This window comes from Acomys russatus, chromosome 1 (genome assembly GCF_903995435.1).
Source record: "Acomys russatus chromosome 1, mAcoRus1.1, whole genome shotgun sequence".
Lineage (NCBI taxonomy): Eukaryota > Metazoa > Chordata > Mammalia > Rodentia > Muridae > Acomys > Acomys russatus.
In genome coordinates this window covers 37,403,572-37,426,211 of record NC_067137.1, presented here as the reverse complement: position 1 = coordinate 37,426,211, position 22,640 = coordinate 37,403,572, and the positions used below count along the sequence as shown (strand labels likewise).

At 48.9% G+C, this 22,640-nt stretch overlaps 1 protein-coding gene across 1 annotated transcript in view; it reads right to left on the bottom strand.

The window, feature by feature from the left end:
* The window catches only part of Hpcal1 (hippocalcin like 1), a 104,345-nt gene extending 89,369 nt beyond the window's left edge, over positions 1-14,976 (bottom strand). The window contains exon 1 of the mRNA XM_051143841.1: positions 14,730-14,976. The gene's annotated coding sequence lies outside the window, so the exon portion shown is untranslated. The remainder of the gene's footprint in view (positions 1-14,729) is intronic.
* Positions 14,977-22,640: the final 7,664 nt, after the last annotated feature.

Below are 22,640 nucleotides of genomic sequence, written 5' to 3'. Positions count from 1 at the left end.
GGCACTTTCTTAGGAAAGGGGGGAGCCCTTTCAACTGACCTTGAATGTCTCCTGGCAAAACTGTCTGGGCTTCCCTGGCTGGGGGTGGGGGTCTGGGTGGGGTGGGAGTGGCTAAGGTCAGGCTTTGTTTCCCTGTCTTGTGTGGAAGGGTTTTCTGCACTTGAAACATCAGATACTAAGGCTTCCAAAGATCACTTTCCGCTCACGTTCCTGGACTGCAGGCTATGAAACAGAATTTTGCTACATTGCTAGGAGAAATGAAACCTATGTCCATGCTGAGACTTGTGAGCCATGTCCCCAGCAATGTTATTCATAGTGACCCAAAGGGAAAACAACCCAAATGTTCACCAGCAGTTAAAGGAACCAAAGGAGAAAGCCAGAAAGGAAGTAGTACACCTCTGCAGCGTCAGGTCCACGTTGCATGTGGTATTTACTGTGCATGCACTCAAGAAAGCACCAAAGCATGTTCAGTAAAAGAAGCTGGATACAAAAGGCCACAGAGTTTGATGGTTCCATCTACATGCAATGTCCAAAGTTGAAAAATCCATAGAAACAAAACATATGTAATTGGTTTGCAGGCCTCAGGCAAGGGAGACTGGGGAGTGGCTGTTAATGCCTATGAGATTTCTCTTTTGGGGTGATGGATGTGTGTGAAATCAGATTGTATCAATCTGTATTCAACTCTGTGTGAATACTAAAAAGTGACAAAATTGTGCATTTAAAAAAAAAAAACGATTTATTTTATGTGTTTGAATGTGCACCACATGAGTGCCTGGAAGTTATAGATGGTTGCAAGACACCGTGTAGGTGTTGGGAATCAAACTCAGGTCCTCTGTAAGAGCAACAAGTGCGCTTAAGTGCTGAGCCAACTCTCCAGCCCCACAGAATTGCACATTTTTTTTTAACAATGGCTTTTATGATATATGAATTACAGCTTAATTCATTGTTTTCTTTCTTTCTTCATTTGTTTGTTTTGCTATGTAGACTGTGAATCCTCCCTCTTCCCCCTCCAGAATACATGGATGTCTGTCTGGCGAGTACCTTGTGTGGTCTGCCTCTTAACAGAAAACAAGGGGGAGGTGGGACAGAAAGAAGTCATTTCTTGCCCTCCATGCTTGTCATGCACACAGACCCTCAAGATCACCACCCATGACCACCCACGACCAGGCATGAGCCAGGAGGCCATCTGCAAGGAGCCATAGTAGCCTTAAGGCTCCCCAAACCACATGAAGAAGAGTGACATCACTCAGTGAACAGAGAGAAACACCCACCTCAGATCCTGGCACAGACAGTAAGGGCACCGACCCAGTGGCCTAGAGGATGCTAGAGCCCAGCTGGATGAAAGGAGGAAAGGAATGTCAGTATTTGAAGAGACCTGGACATTGCAAGAGCAGTCAGTCTGCAGCTGATCACTCAGGTTTGCCTTTAGAAACCTGGGTTGGCAGAGATTGGGGGTGGGTGGGTGAAGAGGGGTTGTGACAAGATGGCTCCACCATGGGTAAAAACCTAATGACCGGCGTTCAACCCCAAGAGCCCATGTCATGGAAGGAGAGAACTCCCTGTAGTTCCTCCAACCGACATCCAACACACACTATGGTACACATACATTCACATACATATGCACAGAAAATAAATAAAACTGTAATAAAAAAAAGACTATGGAGAAATTGAGAAGGGGGTCCCCAGGGTGGGCATGAACTGTCAGTATGAAAAATAATCATAAGCAAGCAGACAGGTAATACACAGGAACTGCTCATGAGTCACATAGCTGCTGTATTGTCCTGACAGGGTATGTACTCTTTCTCCCCATAGGGACAGAGAGTTTCCACCCACAGGTCAGCAGGAAGCCGAGAGCCTATCAGCCTCATAAAGCCTATGGCCTATGATGGCTTGGACTAAGTATCCCCCAAAAGCCCATAGATTTGTCTCAGTTAGGTTTCTATTGCTGTGGCCAAACACGAGGATCAAAGCAACTGGGGAAGGAATGGTTTATCTCATCTCAGAACTCTAAGATCATACTCCATCACTGGGGGAAGTCAGACTGGTAACTTAGAGCCAGGGGCTGACGCAGAAGCCACGGAGAAAACACTGCACACTGGCTGGCTCGCTCCTCATGGTTTGCTCTCTTATACAGTCCAGGGCCAGCTTCCCGGAAGTGGCCTTGCCCACTGTGGGACAGGCCCGCCCATGTCGGTCATCAATCAAGAAGATGCACCCACAGACTTGCCCGCAGGCTAATCTGATGGAGCCGTTTCCTCAGTTAAGACTCCCTCTTTCCAGCCTTGTCTAGGTTTGTGTCCGGGTGACAAAACCCAATCAGGATAATACTGAAGTCTTCTGTAAAACCCTCACAAGAGGTGGGACCTAAAGGGAGGAAATCGGGTCACCAAGGGCCGGCCCAGAGGCAGCAATGAGGCCCTGACATCTTCCTCCCTCTTTGTTTCCCATCGACCACACTTCCTGTGTCACACGGAGGGGCCAAGTGACCAGTCACACAAGTGACCCCAAGCAAACCATTCTACCTCCAATTTTCATATTACATTTATTTATTTGTTTTTATTGCCCATGGGAGGAAAGAAGACAGCTTTTGGGAGTGGGCTTTCTCCTCCCTACTGCCATGCAGAGACCAGCGATGGAACTCAGGCTGTCAGGGTTGGCAGCAGTTGTCCTTAGCGGCTAAGCCATCTGTTGGCCCCCTCTACCTTCCAAGGTTACTTTGTTTGTTTGTTTGTTGTTTGGGGAGGCAAGTGGTCACGATGTATCCCTGACTGTTCCTAAAACTCACTATGTAAACTAGGGTGGCCTTGAACTCACAGAAACCCACTGGTCTTTGCCTCTCTCGTGCTGGGTTTAAAGGAATGTGCCACCACGCCTGGCCTTTTAACTGGTTTCTCTCAGGTGTTCAATGACAGAACACTGAGAATGTAGGGACTGTGGCCATAACTCAAACTCAGCAGCCTAGCACCAATGGTGTCCTGGGCCCTGGGTCAAGGCTGGGCACACAGCCCATAATGGTTGAACTCATTTGCTGAGTACTACAGAGAACCCATCATTCTTTCTAAACAAGCTTCCTAGCTTTGGTAAAAGGTTTAAAAGGTTCGTTGTTGTTTTCAATATATGGTCTCAAAACATTTAAGTGTTTCTGGCAGGGAAGGGGGCGGGGGAGCTATTAATAATTAAACAGAAGAGGGCCGAAGTCAAATGAGTAAGATAAAGCAGCTGACCTCTGCTTGAAGAAAGTTAATTCACACACATGCCTTCAGAAATACCACCTACAGTGGGGTTTATTCCATTTCTAGGATGACTGGGGTACCCAGGAAACCACAGGGGCATACCTGTCTCCATAGCAACATACCTGTCTTCAGTGAGAGGCAAGAAGACTTCCTGCCTTGGTGCTGGAGCCTGGAATTGCCAGAGGACCCAGCATGAGGAAGAGCAATTTCTGCACATCAGAGCCCTGTTCTTTTTTTTTTTCTTTCTTTCTTTCTTTTTAGGTCTTCCTTTTTCTTTTTTAAATTTGGTTTCCTTACAGTGAAGGTCTTAAAGTTATATACCAGACTCAATGGAATTTTGCTGGCAATTGCAGCTTTCTTTCTCCATATCATAAATACAGAGAATAGGCCATAAAGCTGTGCTTTGAAACAAGTCTAGTCCAAGAAGCAATAAGCAGCCACTGAGCTGGTAGCAGAAGCAAGCCTGGGTCTCCCCACATGTCACAGCAATGCTCCTTGCCTGAGGCAAGTCAGCTCCCAGAATCTCTCTTCTTATTCACCCTAAATTAATCTTTGATATTAGCCCATTTCTCTGCTGGCTGCCTCATCTTCTTAACATTCCACTGCTGACTCAATAGCTTGGGCTCCAGCGGATTACACCGCTGAAAAAACAACAGGGAACAGCAGCCTTTGGAGGGACGCCACCAAAAGTCTGGCCTGACCCTAAGGAGGATTGAGATGGCCCCACTCCCAGCCAGAAGATAAATACAGTCCGACCAACATCAACCCACAATGTCTGACTCAAAGGGGAAAGTGAAGGAGTCTCCCCAGGAGGCCTCTGGTTCCCAAGGTGGAATGCCAGCAGGTCCTACCTCCAGATCATGAGGGAGTGGCTGGACAGGGACACAAAAGGTTACCCTCAAAAGGGAAACAGGACACACCAGGCAGCCAGATGGACAGACAGACAGGAGATGGTGCCTGAAGAAGTAAGGGCAATGAAAATGCTAACTTGGGACCGCTAACTCCAGGGCGTCACAATACCCAGAGTGATGGCTGGCAAGATGGCTCAGCAGAGTGATGGCTGGCAAGATGGCTCAGCAGATAAAGGTGCCTGCTGCCAAGCTGAACAACCTGAGTTTGATGCTTTGAACCCACATGGTAGAAGGAAAGAACCGACTCTGGCAAGTTGTCCTCTGACCCCTAAATGCGCATGCCCACACACGGGTATTCAGAAGCAAACACTAAATAAATACGTTTTTGTTTTTTGTTGTTTTTTCTTTTTTCAATGATACTCCAAGTAAAAGCAGCAGGAGCCAGGAAGTTTTCTTCAGATCAAGAGACAAGTGAATGCCCAAATTCAAACAAACAAAACAGACATGCACTGTGGATCAGATCAGGAACAAACCGCCTTCAACCACAGCGACAAGGCGGGTTTCTGAGAGGTCTCTGACATTTCCCCTTATATCCAGCTAATGCATTTTACTCAATATTGAGTTTCGACTGAGTTAACAAATTCTAACGGTGTACTTATGATACATTTCCACTGATTCACACAGTCACAAGTATGGAACTTGTGGGTTCCAGACAGTCTGGGGATAGAAGGAAGGCTGGTAAACAATTTAAAGAGTATCCCAGGGATGAGGTAAGCAAGGACTCCTCCTCGGGCCTGAGTTCCTCTAAAGGCAGCCAGCCTCCCTTCCTTCATTTCTTTTTCTTTCTTTTTTGTTGTTTTTATGGTAGTGGAGGGAGTGGGTTTTTGTTTGTTTGTTTGTTTGTTTGCTTCTTTGTTTGTTTCCAATACAAGGCTCAGTTTGTCCTCAAACTCACTGTCACTGAGGCTGGCCTTGAGCAGTGTACTGGCCCTCCTTCCTCTGCCTCCTCAGAGATGGAATTACAAGCATGGGCCACAACATCTGGCATGGGATCCCCTGGAACTGAAGTCACAGATGGCTGTGAGCCACCACGTGAGTGCTGAGAATGGAACTCCGGTCAGTGCTCTTAACCACTGAGCCTTCTCTCCAGCCTGATTTTCTTTCTATTACAAAAGTCATGCATTCCTATAGGAAAATTTGGAATGCATGGAAGCACAAAGGAGCAGGGGAGAGAAATCCCACGGCTCCCAGCCATACTCAATGCCCGTTCAGTTTAGCCTGCTCCCTCCCATAGCCCTCCTCTGACTTTTCCCTCTCAAACATAAGTAAACGAAACTGTCTGTATGACTGTATATTTTTGGTTCCCAACCCCATACTTAGGAAATGCTTAAACTCCCAGTGTCCAACCCCTGGAACTAACTCCTACTATCCAACTATACGCTAATTTTAAAAGTATTCATAGGAATTCTCTCACAAGACCAATTTGAAGCAAAATCTGGTCAGTATTTTACATCACTAAATATACTTTGGTCTGAAAAATAATATGATTACTTGTCCTGTGCAATCCTTCATAAAGCTGCCGTCTCCCTAATTTACAATTAATCAAACCAAGGAGCACCATCTCCCCGCCTCTGAGATCATCAGCATAGACCCTCCCAAGAACACAAACCTGTCATTATAATGAGGAGGTCTGCGTCCTCACCAGTGGCTTTCCTTGCTAGAGCACCCTGTGGGAACAGCACACAGCCGCTAAATAAGGCACTGAGTTCAGAGCCCAAAGGCTGAGTTTAACCAGCAACCTCTGCCAGCCTCCCACTGCGGGCAAGGGTCTCTCCCACCTCCTTCCTGGGAGCCCTGCTTCCCTTATCCCACACACCAGGGAGTTAAAAGCAAAGGTTGAGTGGTGACACGGCAGATGAAAGCCCTAGAGCTCAGCTCCCTGGGTTTTGCCCTCCTGTATGGGTGTGTAGACACACACACACACACAAACACACACACACACACACACACACACACACACACACACACACACACACACACACACACACTACTCTGCTTCTGTCTTGTCTGCGCTCCATGCTTGGGTCGCCTCCTAGTATCGCTTTCTGCAATGCCACCTCTCAGTACAGCAGTTGCCAGGGTGTCTTCATTTTCCAAGAGAGGTTCTTTGTTAATTTCTCCCCACCTCACCCCCAAACAGTCAGTCTAGCTACATAAATTTTCTTGGTATGCTCTTCACTGGATATGTCTTACCAGGAAGTTTACTTTTTTTTTTTTAACCATTTTTTCCTGAACTGTGGAGCTGACAGAGGATTTGGAAGTTATCCAGCCTTAAGCCCTATTTGATAAACGAGGAGGCTGAAAGCTAGAGAGAAAGCCTTCCCTATGCCAAGTCGAAGCCAGACATTAGCAGGATCCGGGCCATCCCAACAGCCCATACAGTCTTGATGGGCTCCCAAAGCCCTGTGTCACAATTTCAACAAATGCCCAGAACAAGTACACACCAGTCAGCGACATGTACAGGAAATGCCACTAGTGCACTAGCCTGGACACACAAGCCTGCAGAGCAAGCCCCTCGGGCGAGCAGTGGGAGATTTTAAATAATTCAGTGCAGCCACCATCCTATAGTTGAGCAAGTAGGGGGTTGTTTCAGCACACACCTGGGCAGCGGCTGTGCTCCTGGCTCTGTGCCAGTAAGGGGGAAGGGGGTCTACCAGGAGAAATCTACAGGGTTCCAGCTTCAGAGGCCCACTGCCCTGGGACAGGTGGGTAAACAACACCCAATTAGTATAGTTGGGCTCTCTAGAGAGGCATAGAGAACATCACAGTCCAAATAACACTGGCTGGAAAGAATGGATGAGATTCCCCCACCCGCCCCCCCCCCCCCCCCCCCCCCCGAGAAGCTTCCAGATCAGTAAATTCTCCTGGAGCCACTTTCAGAATCATACACATCCACTTGAGTTATCTATGCCTACAGTCATCCTGCCCAAAGTCCCCTCATAACTCCTGCTCCTAATCAAGGAAGCCCATGAATGTGCCACCTGACATTACAATGGTCTGAAGGCTGAAGCAAGGCAGAGGCTGAGCGTACGCAGTGACGACAAGACGATGATAATGGTGGTGGAGATTGTGGTGACTTTAATGACGGTGATGACTGTGGTGATGGTAATAGTGATAATGGTGAGCAGGATGGCGGTGACCGCTGGGGGGAACAAGTATCAGTGGTGAGAGTGACGGCCCATGGCGATGAGAGTGATGATGACGACCCTGGTGGCATGGGAGGGAGCTACAGACTACAGGGAACCCCTAATATTGCAGAGGAGGAGGAAGGTGGGTTCCCCAGCTGAGAGGCCTTGGAATTCCTCACCTGTGTTTTAATTCCTCCAACCCATTCTCACTAACATGCCCAAACAAGTTCTCAGCTGACAGCGAGGCCAAGGACCACCAGGCTACATTATTTTAGATTCAGCAACGGACTGGCATTAGGTACAGATGATCGCAAGAGGAACAGTCCTTCATCCACACTTTCAGGATGAAGGCAGTGGCATCCTCCAGACAGGCCTCAGTTCTGACATGGGTGTCTCCCAGAAAGACTTGTTTCTTGTTTCACTGACGGAAGAAACCAAGGCAGTAGCCACAGGTCACAAACTACACCTGGAGGCCATGGCTATGTCCCTGTCCAGGCTGTACCACCAAGCACAGGACCCACGTGGACACCGTGGAAGGTTTTTTCTTTTGTTTTTAACAGAGTACATCCGTGCCCAGCTACATTTGGGCAAGGGTGGTGTGGGAAAGCTCGGCTTGGACCTCAGGCTGGACAGCGTTCACTTGGCCAGTAGCATCTATTAACAGTCCTCCGTGGTACATAGAAAACAAAACAAAAAACCTGCATGATGCTGGAAATGATTGGTTTTTAAGAGGTTCTCTATTCCCTCCAAAAATGAATTACAGGGAAGCAAATGGAAAGGGTAGGAGTAGCAGGGAGGGGTGAGGAGTAGCCGGGAGGGGTGAGGACTGCCATAGATCCGCTTCCAGGAAGCATCCTTTAAATGCAGAGAGAAAGCAGAGAGCTGAGCATTCTGTCGCTGGGGGAGGAGCATGGTACTGTTCGTGAGCACACTGTTATGGGCCAAGTGTGAGCACACCTTGTGGTCCTCCTCGGCCTGAAAACATTCCAGCATCCAAATGCACCAGGTATTTTCCAAACACTCCTCGGGGAGAGGGACAGGAAGCCCAGCCTCACTGGGCCTGAGAAGCAAGCTGCAGAATAGTCTGGGCAGCCCAACGGATATTAGGGTCCCTGCTGGTGCATGAGGAAACCATGAGACAAGCAAGAGCCAAAATGATAGTCTTCCAAAGTCCAAACCCAGACCTTTCCTAGCTCCCTTCCAGTAGCCTTCACACACACACACACACACACACACACACACACACACACACACACACACACTTCTCTCAGTCTCTTCAGCCTGAATTTGGAAAGGAATACCTAATGGCACAGAGGTGCTACTATTCAAGGAGGTTTAACCGCTGGCAGTGGCCACAGACATGTCACCTGTCTTCTAAAGGTTCAGGTGGGCCCAGAACCTTCTCAGACAATACATCAGAGAGCATGGACTGTGACTGGGCCCCAAGTCCCTCATCTTCTCCCAGGCTAGAAGGAAACAAGACATCCTCATGGTCTACCATGAGAACTGCTTACATCACTGGGAAAGAAGCAACCTGTGACCTGGTGGTATGTTCTGGAAGCCTGAAGTCTGAGCACTACCTGCATGGGGTGCACAGGTGGACCACTTCGTGCCTCTGCTGGTGCACCTGTCAAAGAGGGCATCTTCCTCTGGTAGCTTTCTTAGTATCCACAAGTGCAAGGAAAACACTACTTCCAAAATGCACAAAGCATCGGTGCGTGCCTCGGCACTCCACCACACCCTCTCCCCAAGGATACCCACTCTCACTACTTACTTCTCAAGAGAATGCTCTACATGTGTGAATCTAGCCATTTCTGCCAGCTGGACCAGACACGGAAGCAAAGGAAGACACATTGTGTACCACCCTTGTCCTAAACAGTGCTGCCTTGACTTAGAAAGTGATGGCAAGTCTTGTACAGGAAAAGCTGAGCATCTGGCCAGGCCAGGTGATACTGAGCACATAGTGACCACCAGAGCAAGGCAAAAGGCCTGGTTTAGTTTTTGGCTCTTCAGCTTCCAGTACAGATAGCCTTACGCTGTTTAGTTTGCTCTGGGATTCTTCAGCTTTAAATCTAAAAGGCAAGTTTGCTGCCATTTGCTTCCCAAGTTCTTTGTGAAATAAGATGATGCATGTAACTAGGCCCCCACATCACCCGTACCCCAAATTCCACTTCTCTGCTGGGTACTTGCTCTGCTAGGTAGATCCTTAGATTGAAAAAGGGTTGTGACAAAAGCAACTCCAGGCAGCCCAGCTAATATCCTGTGAGCATACCTTGGGTACCAGCGCTGTGCTAGGTACAGGCCAGGGAAATTGGTAAGAGAGCTCACCATGTGGAAGTAAGCAGGACATGCCCAGGTCTCTCCATCAACACAGAGGTGAAAGGTCAACTCTACCTGGTAGGCTCCAGGAAGAGAAGATGTCCCTTGACTCAAACCTAGGAATGGGCAGGAGGGAGAAAAGGTAAAGTCACAGAATCTGACCACGAGTGGCCGTGTGGGATGGAGCTTGGGCCAAGGAGAGGCTGAACATGACGATGAAGCATCATTCAGAAAAGATTCAGGGAGCCTTCGCCAGATGGTGGCAATGGTTATATAACTGTGAACTGGTAAACAAAAACAAAACAAAGAAGCGAAAAGCAAACCACCATTGAACTGTACACTTAAAATGGGCATAACTTTATCTGCGTTACAGTACAGCATTTCAGAGGTAGGAGTCTTATAGCATTCTGGAAGAAGGGGGCGGGGCAGTCAGAAGCCACCTACCCCCTCCACCCTCCAACCCTCTCCAAAGTATCCACTTAAACGGCATTTCCCTCAGAATCCCCCTTGCTCCAAACCTGGGCAAGGGATCCCCTATGTGGGTCCCTTGAGCCCCAAAGGCTTTTGGATGGTTTTCCTACCCCATCGCCAGTTCAAGACCTTAACTTTTGCAGCAGCAGTAGAAAAGCTTGGGTCAATTTTCCCAGAGCCTAACTGGAAGAGACTCACAGGAGGTGTGGGAAATAACACTCACTCCGAAAGATGACAAACCTGAGTGGGGAGGAGCAAGATGACCAAGTGTGCATCTTCTACACAGAGTTGCTGGTGGCAGGGCTGTAGTGAGGGAACCTGGAAGCCAGGCTACATGGGAGGCGGAGGTTCTGACTTGGGGAGAACAAGTCGGCACTCCAGATTCACTTGGAAGATTCACCAGGTGTAATGAGGGACAGAAAAGAGCCCTCTGTCCCTACTGAGGTACAGAGCTTTAACAAATGGGGGCAGAGGGTTGTCTAGACAAGACTGGTAGAGGGTGTGGCCTCAACACAGAGAGCTTTGGACCTGCTGGGACAGACATCATGAACCCCAAATCCCACCCCAGAACATGGAACCCAGGCTGCAGCCAAGGGGGTGACACAGGTGTGTGTCGCCTACCAGTTTGAGGGAATCAGGCAGGTGCACTGCCTGTACTATTCCTGCTGAGGGATTCATGCATGGCTGAAGCAGACTTAGAGCAAGGAACGGTTCCAACGGAGACCCAAGGCTACTGGAGCAAAATCCATGGAGGCTGTGCAAGTTGAGTTCCCTCACCACCATTACCACCCCCAGGCCTGCTTCCATTTTAAATTTAATTGGCAGTACTGGAGGTTTAGCCTAGAGCTTCAGGCATGCCAGGCAAAAGATCTAACATGGAGCTACAGCCCCACCCTTTTCTTCTTTTCCTTAGGATCATGGGAATCTTCACTATGGTGTGGTTACCAGTTTTGAGCTTTCTTAGTCAGAGACCCATTGCGGGCCCCTGGAGAAGACTGTGGGATGGGGAGAGGTCAAACTGAGCTGGCCCCTCCACCTCCAGGCTCCCAGCTGCTTGCCAATTTAGACTCTACTTAAAACACCACACACACACACACACACACACACACACACACACACACACACAAAACAAAAACAAAAACAAAAAAACCCAGATACAGTACTGGGAAAGCAGAGCCACTAACTAGTTAGCGAGTGCTGGGGGTGCGGCAGGTTTGTTAAGGTAAAGGAAAAGAGCCCTTAGAAACCCTGTCTCCTGCCCCCAGGCTGGCAGGAGAGGGTATCCCAGGAGAGCCTGGAAGAAGGGACACTTCCGTTAGTCATGGCTCATAAATGCAGAGGCTAAAGCATTGCCTGGGAAATTCATTTTTGGCAAGGTAGGGCTTTCTAGTGTGTGTGTGTGTGTGTAATTTCTTTAGACTCACACCTTGCTCAACAGCACCTAAAAGACGCCCCACTTGTCAAACTAAACTGATTACCTGAAGTTACAATATTACGGCCTGCCCCCCTTCAGCATCTCTGTATATAATTACATCCTCCACAGGCTAAGAACCCAACCCAAAAGGAGCTAACTACAAGAACTACATGGGATTTACAGATACACAGCCACCCTGGAGAAGCCCCCCCAAAAAGGCTGTAGGTCTGAGTGAGGAGCCCCCAAAGCAGAGCACAATTAAAACCTCCAAGTGTCAGTCACGCTAACTCCAACCAGGCCCTCCCTTCCGGAGCACAAAGACATCAGGCCCTGACAAAACAGTCAAAAACCACACATAATCCCCATCAAGCCTGGGCCAGCAACTCATAAACTGAAAGCATTCTCCCACACTAGACAAGCATGGTTTGGGACTTGCTGGAATGCATCGGGTCTAATACAAACCGGATCCCAACCTAGATAAAGAACAGAGTTGCCAAATAGTTTAACCTTCAATCCCAAGTAAACACTGGAGCTCCCTGGGAGGGCCTGGGATTATCGCTGGACTGTAGGTAAACCCGGAGGGGGCAATCTAAAGTCTTAGAAGGAATTTGAGAGGAAGACATATGAAAAGAATCCTGTTGTCTAGTCACTGTGGGACTGGATGTGAAAGGCAGCCCTTGGGGTTCTGAGCACCGAGCTTCAAAGCTAAGAAGCATGGGGCTACCACTTAGCAGAAGAAATACATCTCCTCCAGGTAAGGATGGAGCTGGCCCAGCAAGGGCCAGAGTTCATCTGGGCTCTCCACCTGCTCTAGCTCTCTCCAAGCCTTCCAGACATCCATCCTCAAAGGCATGGCTCCTGGCCTGTTATGACACATTGACAGCTATGTTCTGCCTAGGAAACAGTGTAAAAGCAAGGCTCAAAGGAGCAGGCCAGGCTAGGCTGTGGCACTACATCCCACTACAGGGAGAGGCACAGCCCCTGGGTCTTCCCATTGGCACATTATCCAATAAAACCTCAAGAGCTTGGTAATTACAGGCACTTTCAAAAGTGAAACAGAAATAGATCGAAGGCCAAAATACTGGCTTGCTTGAGACAAAGGGCTGGCTTTAACTAGGAAAGCAAAACAAAACAAGACAGCGTTTTGGTTTGTCTTCTGAGCTGAGAATATCAGGCTGATTTTTAAAAATGATTATTGAATCTGATTTGGGGGAGATAAGAGTCCAATCAAAACCCATTTTCTCTTTAGGATATAAAAATCTCCTGATAAGACTCAGAACAGGTGGCTTTTTAAGTAAGTCCCTGCCATGAAATCAGGATTAAAAATCAGCTTATGACATCCCTGGATGGCCATCATCTCATAGACCTCAGGGCTCTGGAGACAAATCCAAGAATGAACCCAAACCAGAGGTTTCTGCTCCGTTGTCTCAACACCTGCCAAGACCTTCCCGCTTCTTACAGAATACAAGTCAGGAGCACCACAGAGCACGCAGCACACTGGAACACATCCCATACAAAGGCAGTTAGCAGGCATCCCTACCAGAGCTCTGTTTTGAGAGTGCCTGGCACCAAAAGGGTCTTTGCAGCCCTTGCTTAAAGGCTGTTTTTAAATTGGGGAGGGTCCTGAGGACAACAACATACTGAAGGGAAGGAGTCCAGGGATCTGGTAGGGTCATGGCAGCAGGCCCACACTGCCTCACTGGTCGGTGGAGAGCAAATGCTGAAATGCGGTGGGCTGAGCTGCCAAGAACAATACGCATATCCAGGGCAGTGTAGTTTTACCAGGTTTTAATTATACATATATATATATATATATATATATATATATATATATATTTTTTTTTTTTTTTTTTTTTTTTTTTTTTTTTTTTTTTTTTAAACAAGGGATGGAATTGGAAGGAGGGGTGCCACCCAGATCTCAGCCTCCTGCATCAGGCTGACTGCATGGAAGCTGAGCCACGTGAGGCTTGGGGGTGGGGAAGATAGAAGGTATCCAAAACGGTTTGGAATCCAGGTAAACACCCTCTCCTGGGTGAACTTATTAGTGGCTGGAAGAGAAGGTGGCTTCCTGAATGACCAGGCCGGGAGAAAGGCTCCAGAAACCCTAGACTGCGTGTCTACAGAGACTGCCACTTTCACATCGCAACTCTAATTCCACAAGCGACATCCTTCAGGCACTTGTTGAACAAAAGGGCTCCCAAGTGTAGTCCCAGCCTTCCGGAACCCTGTCTGGATGCGGGATCCTTCCGGGCTAGTGCTGCGCGCAGGGGGCTCCCGCACACCCAAAGGCCCCACCACACATCCGGCGAGGTGCGGAGAGGCGGCAGCGCACCCAGTCCCCTAAACTTTCTCTATCTCCATGCTTTCGCTGTAAAGTTAGAGCCAGGAAGGATACACAAGCCACCGCAGAGGAGGAAATGAGAGCGTAATCAGCAATAAAGGCAAAACAGAATTCTTTTTAAAGAGATGAGAATCCAATGAATAATGAATAGCGCCTACTGTGTGCAAGGCTCTAGGTCAAGAACTACACGTAGCGCGTTCTCACTCTGTCAAGATAGCCCCAGAAGGGACGTCCCCATATAATACAGACACAAAGTACTACGACCCAACAAGGTGGCCCGTCTCAAGCTCAGGTTTCAGGGCGGGTGAAGGAGAGGCCAGGGTTGGGTTGGTCTTCCCCACTGTCCCAGAGCTGATCACTGCCACGCCGGTCCCCATCCCTCTTCGAAGCACACAAACGTCCCACGTGGACCTTGTGGACCTGACCTCCCCCCCTCTGGGGGTGGGAATCAGCGCCTGCTGCCCTCCAGGCAGACATTCTGCCCATCAGGTCCTAGCTGTATGTGACCTCAAATCCCTGAGCTACGCACTGCGCCCAGCAACACCAACCCGGGGCTCAGCTTGCGAACCCAGACCGCCCACGCCCACCCCGCCACCCCCACTCTGCGCACAGCGTCTCCCCCTCAACACTCGCCCGGCACTAGTCCCCACCGGCAACTGCGCCCCGACACAAAATTTCACAAACGCAGTCTGAAAAGTGCACATCCCACCGAGCACACGGATCCCCACGAGGACACGCCATACTAGAGCCACGCCACCGTCCGCGGGCAGCTGCAAGTCCACCAGGCAGAGGAACAGGCACCATCAGTACCAGCGCACACACCCGTGCACTCACACAGCCGGGTCGTAGAGAGCGGGAGCACTCACGCTCCCTCCAAGCAGCCCCGCGGCCCCGCAGCCGCCCCTTCCCTACCGGCTGCGGCTCTGGATGCGGTCCGCTGGCTTCTCGAGCCCAAGTTCGGTGGTGGCCGAGGCTGGGGAGGTGACGGGGAGTGCGGGCGTCAGTGCGCCCTCAGCCGCCGCGCCAGACCTGCGACCTTTGCCGCTCGGAAGACACAAAAGGATCTGCCGGCCCAGGAAGGAGCGAGGTGTGGGCGACCGCCGCTCTGCAGGTCCACCACCCGCAGCCGCCAGCCAGCCCGGGAAGGAAGGGACGAGAAGGCGGGACCCGGAGGCGGAGGCCCGGGCGGGGCGCATGGCGGGGGCGGGCACTCAAGTTTTCTACGGACCCGCCCCCTGTCGCGACCACGCCCCCGGTCTTAGTCCCACCCCGGTCGCAGACTGGCCACGCCCCCGCCCCGTGCTACACCCACTGCTGAACCCGCGGTGCCCCAACCCTGGTCCTGATATCACCCTGACCACTCGCAAATTAACAGCGCGGCAAAGGTCCCACTGGTGGCCGATCCACTGGGACTTGGGGGCGTGGGGTGGGGGCTAGGGGAGGGACCGAGCACTGGTCCCACCTCCTTAACCCTTGGCCTCTGGCCTGCGGGTGGGGAGAGGCCAAGAGGCGGTGCCCCGAGGGGCGGGCCTTACGCCAGCGCCCCCGCCCCAGCCCCCGTCCCCGCCCCCGCAGTCCTTGGCAGGAAGTGCGGTCCTAGTGGCCAGAGAGGATTGAGTCGCCCTAGGCCCTCCAGCACCTTCTGGGACGCCTGCTAGGCCCTCCTCCCTCTCCACGCCAGTCCCGTACGCACCTATCACCCACCTTCCCGCGCCTGGTTTAAGGAAAGAGCCTCGCCCGGAGGCGGGAAGACCTGAGTTCCAGTTGTAGTTAACTTCTGCCAACTCATGCAGCCATCTTGCCAAGAAAATCCTTAGATTCCCTCAGCCTCAGTTTCCCCACATATGAACCGGAAAGTGAGGAGGACTAAGACCCTACTTTGGGTCTTTCCCTTCCTGACATTCAGGGTGGTTTCAGTTTCCTGGTAAGGAGGGGCGCTTGGTTAATGTCTCCTGTATTAGGGACAGCTGGCCTTCTGGGTCCCAGGGAAGGGCACAGTGGTTTTTTCCTTCAGACTCCCAGCATACCCTGGCAGACTGCACCTGCCATGCCCACCCACTGCAAACAATCCCAGAAGACAGGTAACCACAGAAACAGCTTATATGAGGAGCTGGGCGAGCCTGTTGTGCAGAGATGAAACTGTCTCTCTGGCGTCTCTAGGGAAAAACTCAAATCCCTCCTTCAAATCCTCCTCCACAAAAACATGTGAGTGAACTCCTACTATTCAGGAGGCTGCCAGGGGAACCGGTAGTAGAGCAGCTTGGGGGTGGGATGGGGAGCAGCCCCGGGCCTTCTCCGTTCCTCTCTGCCTACGGTACAGAATGGCAAAAACAACCCAGAGGGCTCAAGGGAATGACCAACGGCTGTAAGGGTAGGCACCTGTCTAACTCATGTTAGAGGGCTAGCCTTGGTCTCTTGGGCCATGATGACTTCCTACTCGGTAAAGACCCTATCGAAGGTCATTCTGTCCCTTTCTGAAGCACACCACTGCACAGGTATGTAGGGTGACAGAGGCTCTCAGCAGCCCAGCCCCAGCAAGTGGATGACTGAGGCAGAAGAGTTCAGACACCCTGTCAGCCAAGGCAGGTTGCTCTGGGCTGCGGTGCTCTATTCATTACTGCAGTTCATCCTAGAAGAGGGAGGCCGCACCCAGACATCCAGAAACCCACTGGCTTCTATCTAGTGATCTCAGCAGACCCTCAGGTCTTCAGAGGCCACCCCTGGTTCTCAGCACACTTGAAAACAAACAAACAAAAACCTTGAGGGAGCAGTAGTGGCACTTCAGGGAGAGGTCTTTTAGGAGCCAGGCCTGGAAGTAGTTTGAGTCATCTCTGCCCACATTCATGGTCTAGAATTACAACCTACTGGGCTGTAAGAAGCTCTGGAGGTTATGGCTTTCTTGAATGCCCAGACACACACACACACACACACACACACACACACACACACACACACACACACACACAAAGTAAATAAGTATAACTTTTAAATTAAACAAAAGCTTACTTATAGCCGGGCATGGTGGCACACACCTGTAATCCCAGCACTTGGGAGGCAGAGGCAGGTGGATCGCCATGAGTTTGAGGCCAGCCTGGTCTAACAAAGCGACCCCAGGACAGCCAAGGCTAACACAGAGAGACCTGTCTTAAAAAAACAAAAACAAAAACTTACCTATATAGTACTTTAAGAAACTCAAAGGGTGTAGTGGCACACACCTGTAATCCCAGCACCAATCTATATAGTGGGTTCCAGGTCAGCCAGAGCTGTATAGGAAGACCCTGTCTTGAAGAAGAAAGAAGAAACCTGGCTGTACCTCTTACCTGGGAGTCTCAAAGCAACATGGGTCCCAGTCACCGTCTCTTGGATGCGGACTTGTCTCCTCAGCCTGTTCCATTTCCATCATGTTTTTGTTTTTTTGTAGTCACACAGTAACTACAATCCTGGGGCTGCTGGGGTTGGAGTGGGTGAGTCTCACTCCTGTTGAAGTTGCCTGCCCTTCCCTTGACCCCAGAAGCTGGCAGAGGAAATGGCCAGAGCGCTTCCTATCAGCACCAGTGGTGAAACCCAAGGAGGTGCCAGAGAAGGGGAGAGTTTAGGGGTGACTGTGTTCTGCTAGTCAGCAGAGTTACTAGACCCCCATCTTACATCCTTAGATGGCTTGGTTGCTAAGGATCTTAGACACAGAGTCCTTTTTTTTTTTTAAGCCCTGAGACACACTATGTGTGTGACTTCTCTTCAAACACACATGTGGCTGGTGGTTCATGCAGGCACTGGGACTCTGGCAGAACTTCGCAAGCTCCAAGAGATCAAGATAAACTGAAGTGTCCTAGAGCCGCTGGCTGCTGTGGACTGCACTGTGTACACAGCCCTGCCTCAGACATCATTCAGAATGCTCGCCCCTAGTGTGATGAATTTAGAAACAAAGATTTTAGAACCTATACATAGAAAAGCTTGTTAATTGTAGCTCAGAGGTTCTGCTCTGTAATTGGTGGGCCCAAAGTAGCTTATGCTAGGAGCATGAGATGCCACAAAAGTGCCTATTAATCAAAGAGGGGGCCAGGGTCCCACTACCCCTTTAAGGGGTACACCTAATGTGACTTAAAGACCTCTAGTAGGGTCTTAGGTCTTAAAGCCGCCACTGTTTTACAATAACATTGATCTGGGGGCCACGTATTTAGCATATGGACTTTTGTGGGACATTCTAGATTTCAATAGTCCCAAGAGAGAACTAACCCTGAATGCAGTAGAAGGCTTAGTCCTAATCACCAGGATTGGTGGTCGTTGAAGGGAAGGAGCTACCAATCCTTCTCTGCATGTATAGGTACTGTGGAAATGCTATGTGGAGACCAAGCAAGAAAACAAAAGCTAGGAGGGAAGCCAGACTTGGAACCTGCCAGGACCTTGATCTTGAACCTCCAACCTCTGGAGCTGTGAGAAGTACATATTTTTTTTTCTTCTCACAATATATGTATGCATATATGCGTATACATACATACATACATACATACATACATACATACATACACATTGTTTAAGTCACCTAGAATGTGGCTTTTTAAAAAAGATTGACTTCTATTTTATATGTATAAATGTTTTGCCTGAATTTCTGTTTATGTGCCGCATGTGTGCAGTACTCACACATATGAGCTAGAAGAGGACATTGAATCTTCTAGAACTGAAGATACAGCTGGCTGTGACCTGCCACGTGGCTGCTAGGAACTGAACCCTGGACCTCTCCAGGAGCAGCCAGTGCTCTTACCCTCTGAGCCTTCTCTCCAGCATTAGTCTGTGGTATTCTGTCACAGAAACCTAAGCATGAGATACAAGACATGCTCCTTACACTTTCCCCTGGCCATCTGCCTACCATCCTTCCTTGGTCTCAAGGCTAGGGCCCCAGGACCCTGCCCACGGCTTTAAGGAGGTCTGACCCCTGCATCTTTGAGGCCCTTCTGATTTGCCCTCATACTGAGTCATCAGTTCAGAGGGTGTAGGACTTTCAGGACTCCAAGAAGGCATACCTCATGAGGTGACTGAGAGACATAAGTAATGCCCTCTCTTACATCTTCGTACCCACACCCATCCACTTGAAAGGCCTGAAATGTTCTCTATAGCCACCCCACTGTGCCCTGATCCAGAATCCAGGTTACCAGCTCCCCCCCTTTTTTTTTTTAATTTTTTTTACCTGTACTTATTTGTGTGTGTATGTGGGTATACATGTGCCTTTGCGGTCATGTGTGGAGGTCAGAGGACAGCATGCAGAAGTTGGCTCTTACGTTTCACAGTGTGGGTTACAGGCTTGGAACTCAAATCACCAGGTTTGGCTAAAGCTCCTTTGCCCACTGAGATACCTGGCCAGTCCCCCAGCTCTCAAATTCTAAGATGGGGATAGTAACGATTTTAAACAGTTGACGTATACACACGGCCTACAGCATGATGGGTGTCCAGGCACATTTCTCTCATCTTTATTATCCTCTTCCTTCAGTCCCACTACTTCCTCCCCCTTTATCCCTTCCCTCCTCCAACAGAGCTGACCAGGCAGCACATACATAGAAAAACGACACGTCAGTCAGGAGGCCTGGGTTGCTGGTCCCAGCCACAGTATGTTTGGTCAGTGTCACAGACAGTGGTCACAGTCTCACAGTGTCACTCTGAGCTTCTCTCAGAGTACTCTGCCATCAGGTGACCCAGAGGCAGGTAGGTGCACACCCACTAAGGAGTGGAAAATGGCTTTATAAACTGTGACGTGTACTTGAGCTACTGCAAAGGTTGATCTTGGAGGATTCACTCCACAGGCACCAAGCTGGGTTGCCCGGCTGCGCCCCTGCGCTGGATGGAGGGGGTAGGCCACAGCCTGCCAGGTCCCATACACAAAAATCAGAAGGCCCAGTCTGAGGCTCTGCACAGCACACTGATGTCTTTTCCTTGTCTCTGAAACGTGAGAGAGTTCGCCCAGGTTCTGTGTGACTGCAGAGAAGCTAAATTCCAAAGTTAAACACAAACAACGGCCCTGACTGCTGTCGCAAACCAGTGTAAACTGGGAAAGACTGCTTGCCTTTCTGGCTTTGCTCTCAGTGTATACTCTGTTGTGGAAAATCTGAGAACTTGGTGCATGCCTCAAACAGGGATCAGGGAGGTTTTTTGATTTTTCTTTCTTTTTTTAAAGATTATTTTTATTATTTTATGTGTTTTGCCTGCATATATGTCTGCACCATCTGCATGCCAGGTGCTCCTTGGAGACCTGAAGAGGGTGTTAGATCCCTAGGAATTGGAGTCATAGACAATTGTGAGCTACTGTGTAGGTACTGGGAATCAAATCCTGCTCTTCTGCCGTGTTCCTGACCGCTAAGGCATCTTTGCAGCAAGCACCTCCACCTCTTGGTTTTTTATTTGTTTTGTTTTGCTTTTAACAACATCTCACTATCTAGTCCTGGCTGGCTTTGAACACCCTATGTGGCCCTGGTTGGCCTTGACCTCACAGAGATGTGCCTGCCTCTGCCTCCTGAGCACCAGAAGTATAGGTGTGCGCCACCACACCCAACCAAAGCCTGAGCCAGCAAGCAGTGTGTTTCCATGGCAGGCGGTATTCCTCCAGTTCCTGGTTCAAGTTCTTGCTTCTGTTCCTGCCCTGACTTCCCTTGATGGTGCGCTGTACCGTGGAAGTAAGCAAGCGCTCTCGTCACTCAGTTGCTTTTGATCAGAACATTTTATCACAGCAACAGAGAAAGTAAATAAAACACATGGGCTCTATGGAGCCAGATTCAGGTCTTCATGCTTGTCTGGTAATTGCTTTACACTGAGCCTTCTCCCCAGCTCCTGAAATCAATTTTAATGATGCACTTTACTTAATCCTGTATGTATGTGAAAATCAATGTGGAATTCGTGAATGAGGTATTCTGTATTCTCTTTCTATATTAACTTTGAAATTGAGTGTGTTTGGATTGACCACAGTGCCACTGCTCAATCAATAACCAGATGTGTTTGCGGTTTTCCCAGTGGACAGCAAAGCAAGGCAGACACGGTGCAATGAAACCCAGGCTTTAGCACCCAGCAGGACCCCATGAGGGGGCCACAGGCCCAGAGTTTTTAGTGAAGCAAATTTGGGCACTGCCTGAGAAAGTATATTTCTGTCCAGTGTCTAGAGCAGTGGTTCTCAGCCTTCCTAATGCTGTGACCCTTTAATACAGCTCATGTTGCAGTGACCCCCAACCATAAAATTATTTCATAACTGTAATTTTGCTACTGTTATGAATTGCAATGTAAGTATCTGATAAGCAGAATATCTGATATGTGGGGGTCACAACGCACAGGTTGAGAACCATTGGTCTAGATGCTGCCATTGCTGCAGCTGCCCTTCCAGGGACTGCACCGTAAGAACCACTTGCCACGTATTTCTCCAAGGCAATCGGTAAATGTGCTCTCTTGTTTCCATATGGAGGAGCAATGTCATCACTACAAAGCTACAGTAATAAACGCAGTGTGGTCCTGGCTTCAAAATCACCATCTGAATGGACAGAAATAAACCCTCACACACTGTCAAGTGACCTTTGTCAAGACTATAAAGACAATTCAATGGGAGAAAGAATAGCGTTTTCAACAAATGCTACTGGGATACCTGGAAGACCAGATATTATATATAAAGCTGGAAACTTGGGGTGGTGGCACACACCTATAATTCCAGCACTTAAAAGAAGCGAGCGGATCAGAAATTCAAGGTCATCCTCAGCTACACAGCAAGTCCTAGGCAAGCCTGGGCTACATGAGACCTGTCTCAAAAATAAATCTAGCAAACAAACAAACAGAAAAAAAGGAGAATAAATTCAGGCCCCTACCTCATATCCTATAGAAAAAGTAACTCAAACTGGATCCATGACCTATAAAACTCTTAGAAGAAAATTTAAGTAAAGTATTCATGACTTTTGACTGAACAATGATTTTTTTTATATATATAAAGGACCAATAAGCAAATGAAAAGAAACTTCAACACCTTGACACATACGGGAAACTTAATAAATCAGAGGCTCTAGGAGAAACTGGACTGAGTGACACACACTTGGGTTCCCAGCCCCCCTCCCCACCAGATGGAGGTAGGAACGATCAGGAGTTCTGGGTCATCCTTGGCTATATAAGGAGTTTGAGGCCAGCCTGGGCTCCAGGAGACTTTGCCTCAAAATAAACAAAAGAAAGCCAAAACATAAGCAACAACAACAACAATAATAATAGTTATTATATTATAGAATATACTTTTTTTATATTATAGAATTTAAATTTTTAAAACTTCAAAGAATATAAAAGCAAAATTTCTGCACCTACCAGAAAGGCTTGATAGAAATAAGGGCCTAGGTGTCTAAGAAGGTGAAGACTGGAAACTATCGCCAACAAGACTGCAACACAGTGTTGGTTATGGAGAACAGTTTCACAGTTCAAAAAATTAAACATACTGGTCTAAATGTGACCAGGCAGGCCCATTGTGTATAGAGAAGGATTCAGAAATAACCAAATGTGTGTATAATCCACAAGAGGGTTCACTAAACAAACAAACAAACGAACAAACAAAAAACCCCACGCAAGTCTGTCTGCTAATAAATGTGTTAACCACTCTGGAGGCAGAGGCCAGCCTGATCTACAAAGAGAGTCCAGGACAGCCAAAGTTATATGGAGAAACCCTGTCTCAAAAAACAAAAACAAACAAACAAAAAATGTGTTAACAAAGTGTTGTCTACAAAGGAAGGACCATCAATTGGCCAAAGAGGGGAGATGAGGTACTGCGATGTGCTTTGAGAAGTCAAACCGTGAAACTGTTATGCCAAGTGAAAGCTGCCAGGT